The sequence below is a fragment of the Schistocerca nitens genome, chromosome 9 (assembly GCF_023898315.1).
Source record: "Schistocerca nitens isolate TAMUIC-IGC-003100 chromosome 9, iqSchNite1.1, whole genome shotgun sequence".
Classification (NCBI taxonomy): Eukaryota; Metazoa; Arthropoda; class Insecta; order Orthoptera; family Acrididae; genus Schistocerca; species Schistocerca nitens.
In genome coordinates this window covers 296,808,346-296,816,765 of record NC_064622.1, presented here as the reverse complement: position 1 = coordinate 296,816,765, position 8,420 = coordinate 296,808,346, and the positions used below count along the sequence as shown (strand labels likewise).

General features: G+C 46.2%; 1 pseudogene; it reads right to left on the bottom strand.

Annotated features, from left to right (window-relative positions):
- Positions 1-6,746: 6,746 nt before the first annotated feature.
- Positions 6,747-6,864, bottom strand: LOC126204501 (5S ribosomal RNA; annotated as a pseudogene).
- Positions 6,865-8,420: the final 1,556 nt, after the last annotated feature.

Sequence of the window (8,420 nt, the reverse complement as noted above, 5' to 3'; positions counted from 1 at the left end):
CGACGCAACCACTCTCTTCTATCACTGACTGCTCGTATCAGTTCCACATAACTGTCACATCCTGTCCTCCTGTCGATGACTTACTAATACAGACATCAAAAAAAGGGTTAGCATCACTCCGGTACTCAGAACTGCTGAAGATAGCCGTTGACTATGGCTGTTGTATCACAGACACAGTCCCTTTGGCCTATTCAGAGATGTCACACAAACATGAATGAGCGCCTATTAGACGGAGAGGGTCACACAGCTGATCAGTTCCAGTCATTCCATCAGGAAGGAGGAACACGGCTCGTGTTGTCTGTAGTTCAACGACGCCTGCACGATCAATACCGCGGTTCGATCGTGTCCGCGTTGTTACTGTGTGCAGGGTTGGGCTCTCAACAAGACAAGTGTCCAGGCGTCTCGGAGTGAACCAAAGCTACACTCCTGGAAATGGAAAAAAGAACACATTGACACCGGTGTGTCAGACCCACCATACTTGCTCCGGACACTGCGAGAGGGCTGTACAAGCAATGATCACACGCACGGCACAGCGGACACACCAGGAACCGCGGTGTTGGCCGTCGAATGGCGCTAGCTGCGCAGCATTTGTGCACCGCCGCCGTCAGTGTCAGCCAGTTTGCCGTGGCATACGGAGCTCCATCGCAGTCTTTAACACTGGTAGCATGCCGCGACAGCGTGGACGTGAACCGTATGTGCAGTTGACGGACTTTGAGCGAGGGCGTATAGTGGGCATGCGGGAGGCCGGGTGGACGTACCGCCGAATTGCTCAACACGTGGGGCGTGAGGTCTCCACAGTACATCGATGTTGTCGCCAGTGGTCGGCGGAAGGTGCACGTGCCCGTCGACCTGGGACCGGACCGCAGCGACGCACGGATGCACGCCAAGACCGTAGGATCCTACGCAGTGCCGTAGGGGACCGCACCGCCACTTCCCAGCAAATTAGGGACACTGTTGCTCCTAGGGTATCGGCGAGGACCATTCGCAACCGTCTCCATGAAGCTGGGCTACGGTCCCGCACACCGTTAGGCCGTCTTCCGCTCACGCCCCAACATCGTGCAGCCCGCCTCCAGTGGTGTCGCGAAAGGCGTGAATGGAGGGACGAATGGAGACGTGTCGTCGTCAGCGATGAGAGTCGCTTCTGCCTTGGTGCCAATGATGGTCGTATGCGTGTTTGGCGCCGTGCAGGTGAGCGCCACAATCAGGACTGCATACGACCGAGGCACACAGGGCCAACACGCGGCATCATGGTGTGGGGAGCGATCTCCTACACTGGCCGTACACCACTGGTGATCGTCGAGGGGACACTGAATAGTGCACGGTACATCCAAACCGTCAGCGAACCCATCGTTCTACCATTCCTAGACCGGCAAGGGAACTTGCTGTTCCAACAGGACAATGCACGTCCGCATGTATCCCGTGCCACCCAACGTGCTCTAGAAGGTGTAAGTCAACTACCCTGGCCAGCAAGATCTCCGGATCTGTCCCCCATTGAGCATGTTTGGGACTGGATGAAACGTCGTCTCACGCGGTCTGCACGTCCAGCACGAACGCTGGTCCAACTGAGGCGCCAGGTGGAAATGGCATGGCAAGCCGTTCCACAGGACTACATCCAGCATCTCTACGATCGTCTCCATGGGAGAATAGCAGCCTGCATTGCTGCGAAAGGTGGATATACACTGTACTAGTGCCGACATTGTGCATGCTCTGTTGCCTGTGTCTATGTGCCTGTGGTTCTGTCAGTGTGATCATGTGATGTATCTGACCCCAGGAGTGTGTCAATAAAGTTTCCCCTTCCTGGGACAATGAATTCACGGTGTTCTTATTTCAATTTCCAGGAGTGTATGTTGTTCGGACATGGAGCAGATACAGAGGGACAGGAACTGTAGATGACATGCCTCGCTCAGGCCGCCCAAGGGCTACTACTGCAGTGGATGACCGCTACCTACGGATTATGGCTCGGAGGAACCCTGACAGCAACACCATCGTGTTGAATAATGCTTTTCGTGCAGCCACATGACATCGTGTTACGACTCAAGCTGTGCCCAATAGGCTGAACGATGCGCAACTTCACTCCCGACGTCCACGGTTAGGTCCATCTTTGCAACCACGACACCATACAGCGCGGTACAGATGGGCTGAACAACATGCCTAATGCACCACTCAAGACTGGCATCACGTTCTCTTCACCGATGAGTCTCGCTTAGGCCTTCAACCAGACAATTTTCGGAGACGTGTTTGGAGGCAACCCGGTCAGGTTGAACGCCTTAGACACACTGTCCAGCGAGTGCAACAAAGTGGAGGTTCCCTGCTGTTTTGGGGTGGCATTAAGCGGGGCCGACATACGCCGCTGGTGGTCACGGAAGGCGCCGTAACGGCTGTAAGATACGTGAATGCTATCCTCCGACCGATAGAGCAATCATATCGGTAGCATATTGGCGAGGCATTCGTCTTTGTGGACGACAATTCGCGCCTCCATCGTGCTCATCTTGCGAATGACTTCCTTCAGGATAATAACATCACTCGACTAGAGTGGACAGACATTAATCTTATCGAACATGCCTGGGATGGATTGAAAAGGGCTGTTCATGAACGACGTGACCCACCAACCACTCTAAGGGATCTACGCCAATTGCGGTTGAGGAGTAGGACAATCTGGAAAAACAGTGCCTTGATGAGCTTGTGTATAGTATGCCACGACGAATACAGGCATGCATCGATGCAAGAGGACGTGAAACTGGGTATCATTGGAGATACCGATGTGTACAGCAATCAGTACCACCACCTCTGAAGGTCTCGCTGTATGGTGGTACAACATGCAATGTGTGGTTTTTATGAGCAATAAAAAGGGCGGAAATAATTTTTACGTTAATCTCTATTCCAATTTTCTGTACAGGTTCCAGAACTCTCGGAGAGGTAATGCAAAACTTATTTTTTTATGTGTGTACTTCATCCTAGGACGTCCTCTTCATTTCTTTCCAAGCACTTTCCCTTCAAGAGCATTGCTGATGGACCTCTTCTGTCTCATGACATGTCCAATATATTTTTTCTTTCCAATTTCCTTTAACCCTTATTTGATATAAAGGGATTTTGTGCATCCAATGGCTACTTTTAATTATGTAAATCCGAGAAAATCGGGTCTAAGGCGCCATTTGCTACAACTTCGATAGTATCACTACCCTTACAGCCCGTGGCGCCACAATGGAAGCGTCAGTCCTTCTACGACAGCCGTCCTCATTCGACTGGGGTTGTCTACATCCCAATGTGTCAAGCAAGGTGGAATGTGGGAAATTTAAAGGCATTTTATCTGAAGTACATTTTGGCATCAGAGTGCAAAAAGTAAGTATACTATGTAATACCTTGTCTAAATTTTTTGTACGACATAATATTTTAGTCGAATAATTAGATGACGATTAAACTGCGAACTCTACATATATGCGAGGAGCTGCTTGAAGTGGACGAACATTGTATGTGTATGTTAAAGATACGTAAGTTTCACTAAATATCTTTCATTTCATTTTTATGAAACATGTATCTTCTATTTTCCAATCAAATTCAGATGAATAATATGTTCAAACAATAATAACTATGCTTTTTTTATAACAGGATATTCATTTTCTCACGATGTTGCTCCCTTCTCTTTCACGGAATAAGTATCTTTTTTACACGTTTAAGTAATATATTATTTTTAATACTGTACCTCGAGTAAGCTCAGTTAAATTTTTAGTCATTTATATGAAAACATAAAAAAACTTATAGCTGTTTTACAAGAAACGAAATTTTTCATTTTTTCTGATATCTGAATTTATTAATCTTCTTTGGTTATATGGCCCATACAACTTCAAAAAGTAGGCTATTGGTAAGTTACAAAAATTTTCAAGTAATAATATTCAGTTATTACAATTGTCGTCGCTGGGATGCGATTCACCCCAATGTTCATGCGTCCTCACTCTACTGAAGTGTGTCATGTAAGAGTTAATAATGTTCTCTCTCCGTTTACTTCCCTTGCGCTTCCACGTCCTTCCTCTTGTCATTTTCCACCATATCCATATTTCAGCATCCTCAAATCGATTTCTTTCCAATTTACCCAGAGTCCAATTTTTACTTCCATACAGCAGCCGCACGGAGTGGCCGCGCGGTTTGAGGCGCCATGTGACGAATTGCAGACAAAAAATGTTTGAGTCTTCCCCACAAAGAGCTTGGTGATCTATGATGCTGTGTATGAACAGAGCACCCGGGATTTGCGAGCCTTTCAAGTTCGACCTGATCAAAAAATGGTTCAAATGGCTCTGAGCACTATGGGACTCAACATCTTAGGTCATAAGTCCCCTAGAACTTAGAACTACTTAAACCTAACTAACCTAAGGACATCACACACACCCATGCCCGAGGCAGGATTCGAACCTGCGACCGTAGCAGTCCCGCGGTTCCGGACTGCAGCGCCAGAACCGCTAGACCACCGCGGCCGGCCCGACCTGATCACCGAACATAGTAAATTTAAGGTACATAGCACCCAGGACGTCTCCGTATGTGTGAAGATCACTTACTATTCTAAAGATAATATTTCAATTTAAATTGTTCCAAAATGTCTCGAGGTGCAGACGTTTTATCAAGCAAACTCAAGTACCGTCGGCGGGCCGGGTGAGCTTAACGTCGAGGGCCGGATCCGGCCGCAGTCCGTAGTTTGGTGATCCCTGATAAAGATTAAAAACAGCAAATCGTCTGTACCAAGGTTGTACAACCCGTGGCCCCGGGCCGCATGCAGCCCAAATCAAGTATCAATGCGGCCCAATAAATGAACAACTATCAGGTTATGTGAAAACACGATAAATTGAATATTTTTAAACTGAAAGTCTCACCAAACGATATTATTCTCACTGGTCCACCCCAAGCTCTTTCTCAGCTGTTATAGTTAGCAGCGTTAAGCATACAGGTCTATTCAAAAAGAAGGAACAAATTTCAAACATTTATTGGTGCCACACTACAAAAGATAGAAACACAATTCCAACGTTCTTGCAAGAAGGAAAGTTCAAATTTTAATGCATTCAATGTGAGCACCATGTGTTAAACGACAAATATCAAAACTGTGGCGCACTTGCTGCCACACTCGAAATTACAACTTCAACAATGCAATGATAACGAGATACCAGCTGTGGCAGGAAACGAGCCACCGTTTTGATATTGGTTCGTGTAACCCATGGTGTTCACATGAAACGCATAAAAATTTGAACTTCTGTCTTTCCAGGAACGTTGGAATTGTGTTTCTATCTTTTGTAGTTTGGAAGCTTCAAAGGTTTGAAACCTGTTATTTTTTTTAATAGCCCTGTATAATATGCGGCGCAAAAATACTCGTTTCCTTCTAATTCGGCCCAGGTATGGTAAAAGTTTGGGTTCCCTGGTCTTTCTGGGGGAAAGTCAGGTATCAGTTCGGTTTCACCAAATGACTTTCCTTCAGTTATCAAGGCCTGTGACTTTTCTGACATGAAATCACAAAACCAGGCGCACAGCTGACGAGACAATCCATAGGCATACAATTTGATTAGAAGCCGCTTGTCAGGAAAGGTGTCGAAAGTCTTATGAATATCTAAGAAATATGAATCAGCTTGAGATCCCCCGTCAATAGAACTCATTATGGCCCCGTGAATAAAGAGATAGTTGTGTTTCAGAAGAACGATATTTTCCGAATCTGCTTTGGCTGTGTGTCAATAGATAGTTATCTTCGAAGAACTTCATAATGTTGGAACACAGTATATATTCTAAAATTCTACTGAAAATTAATGTAAATGATATGGGTCTGTAATTCATAGATTACTGGTGTTTCATTTCTTGTGTACTGGGTGGCCAGTACAGCGTTCCAGATCTCAGGTAAGGAATTTCCGTCTAGCGAGCGGTTGCATATGTTTGCTAAAAAATTGAGCTATTTGAACTGCGTACTCCTAAAGGAACAGTATAGGTATACAAATCGGAGCAGAAGACTTGCTGTTATTACGTACCTGAAATCGCTACACGGAGCGTACATAAATGTAACTTACTCATGTTATCAGCTATTCTCGATTCGAATCTGGATTATTTAATTGGAATTTCTTTGGCGAATGAAGTTCGAAAAACCGTTTTAGTGGAGCTGTCGTTGTTGCCGGGATGGCTGGGAAGTCATCGGGCCGTTGTTGGAGTTTGAGCTTCGAAGTACGTGAGACATTACTGTGTGCACGTGTGTCCGCGCGCGCGCAAAAAACGGCGCCGCCAAACCGGTTGTCTTGGGCTGCTGTGGTGTGGTGGGGATCTGAGTGGGTATAATTAGCGAGCAGTGGGTGTGTGACGCCAGCCACCCGGAACAACCAACGATCTGCTACCTGTCGTGGCGGTGCCACCTGCTCCACTACCAAATCCTAATTCTGTGGTCGGACGATACCAGCAAAAAGGTAGCGAATTCCCTGGCAGTAGACCATCACCTGGCAGAAATGCTATATTTTCACGCTTGAATAGCGGCGACGAAATAAACGGCTGAGGTTGTATACTAAAACGTTTACATTACCTCCATTATGAAAGTACTCCGTCTTCAGGCCACGAGTGGCCTACCGGGACCATCCGACCTCCGTGTCATCCTCGGTGGAGGATGTGGATAGGAGGGGCGTGGGGTCAGCACACCGCTCTCCCGGTCGTTATGATGGTATTCTTGACCGAAGCCGCTACTATTCGGTCGAGTAGCTCCTCAATTGGCATCACGAGGCTGAGTGCACCCCGAAAAATGGCAACAGCGCATGGCGGCCTGGATGGTCACCCATCCAAGTGCCGGCCACGCCCGACAGCGCTTAACTTCGGTGATCTCACGGGAACCGGTGTATCCACTGCGGCAAGGCCGTTGCCATTACCTCCATTATGAATTTTGGAAATTTGTGGTAACATCTTATGGGACGAACCTGCTGAGCTCGTCGGTCCCTAAGCTTACGCACTACTTAAACTAACTTATTCTAACACACACACCCATTCCAGAGGGAGGGCTCGAACCACCGACGGGAGGCGCCGCGCGGACCGTGTCAAGGCGCCACAGACTACCCCGCGCTGCCCTCCATTATTAGCCAGAGATATTGTAGGGGAGATATTTCGGGGAGATATTTCGTCAGGTTCACTGAAGCCTAAAGTCACACTCGAAATCACAACTTCAACAATGCAATGATAACGAGATACCAGCTGCTTCGTGGTGTGGCAGGAAACGAGCCACCGTTTTGATATTTGTTCGTGTAACCCATGGTGTTCACATGAAACGCATAAAAATTTGAACTTCTGTCTTTTCAGGACAGGGGGGGACACCACACTAGGATCAGAATAATGAACTAACTGACAGATAGTTGTTTACGAAACAGCTTCCATAGCAACAACATACCACTGAACATACCTGGTTGCGCCATCTGTTTTGTTCGCCCTTGTCACATCGTTCTGCGGGCTATAGTTACCACTACCACAAATGTTGTGATTAGTTTTCAACATATGCTTTGTTTCTTCACGCAGATTTTTTTTTACAATAGGCAAAAGAATATCTGCAGCTAATAGCGAGTTTCCGCAGAAAAATTATAAGGCTATTATTACTTCACGAAGTGATTTCAGTGCTACAGGCTAGCAGAAAACAGAGGCAGGGAAGCGGTACAAAATTTTCACAGCTAATGCTGCCGCGGTCACATTGTAGTGCGGGTAACCGCGAACTGACATCATCGTCCCTTTCTGTGTCTAAAATGTCAATCACTGTTTTGTTCTGACCTCGGTAAGACCATAGACTTAGTAAATATGACTAGGCCGCTCTCTAGCCCTACTGTAGCGTTCCCAAACTGAATAGGATGAGAGGTACAATTTTTAGGGCAACGTTGTGTTTGTACTTAGTAAAGAAAGTCATATCTTATGAAACGATGCATAAACAATGACTTAAGAGATGCAAACGACGTTCATAAGGACTCTGTATCCATGTTGTGAATAAGTATGAGAATGAAATTCCTGGTTCAAGTTCTGCAGGAGATCACAATTACTCAATTTCAAGCAAACAGAAGGAAAAACAAAATCGAGAAAAGGAAGCACACAAAACCGTGCCACAAAAAAATAAGTTAATGACTGTGAAAAGACACAAAAGAGACGCAGCTGACGCTTCAAGAAACATTAAACAAGAAAACTTAGGAGATCATAAAATAATCTTTCTACCGGTTACTTATTAATCTGCATGCAACTATCCGATAGCATGCCTACTACTTATCAGAAAAGGCCCTTACATTCTTGACAGGTGTCTGTGTAACTTCCCCTCTTTTGATGGAGGCCTAAAACAGAAAACAAGATACTAGATTCATTTAAGAATAAGTTAAAGACAGATTTGATTATTTGGTAACAATTGTCAAACTAATTGGTCACTGTAAATGGCGGCGGTTAGCTGCTTGTATTTG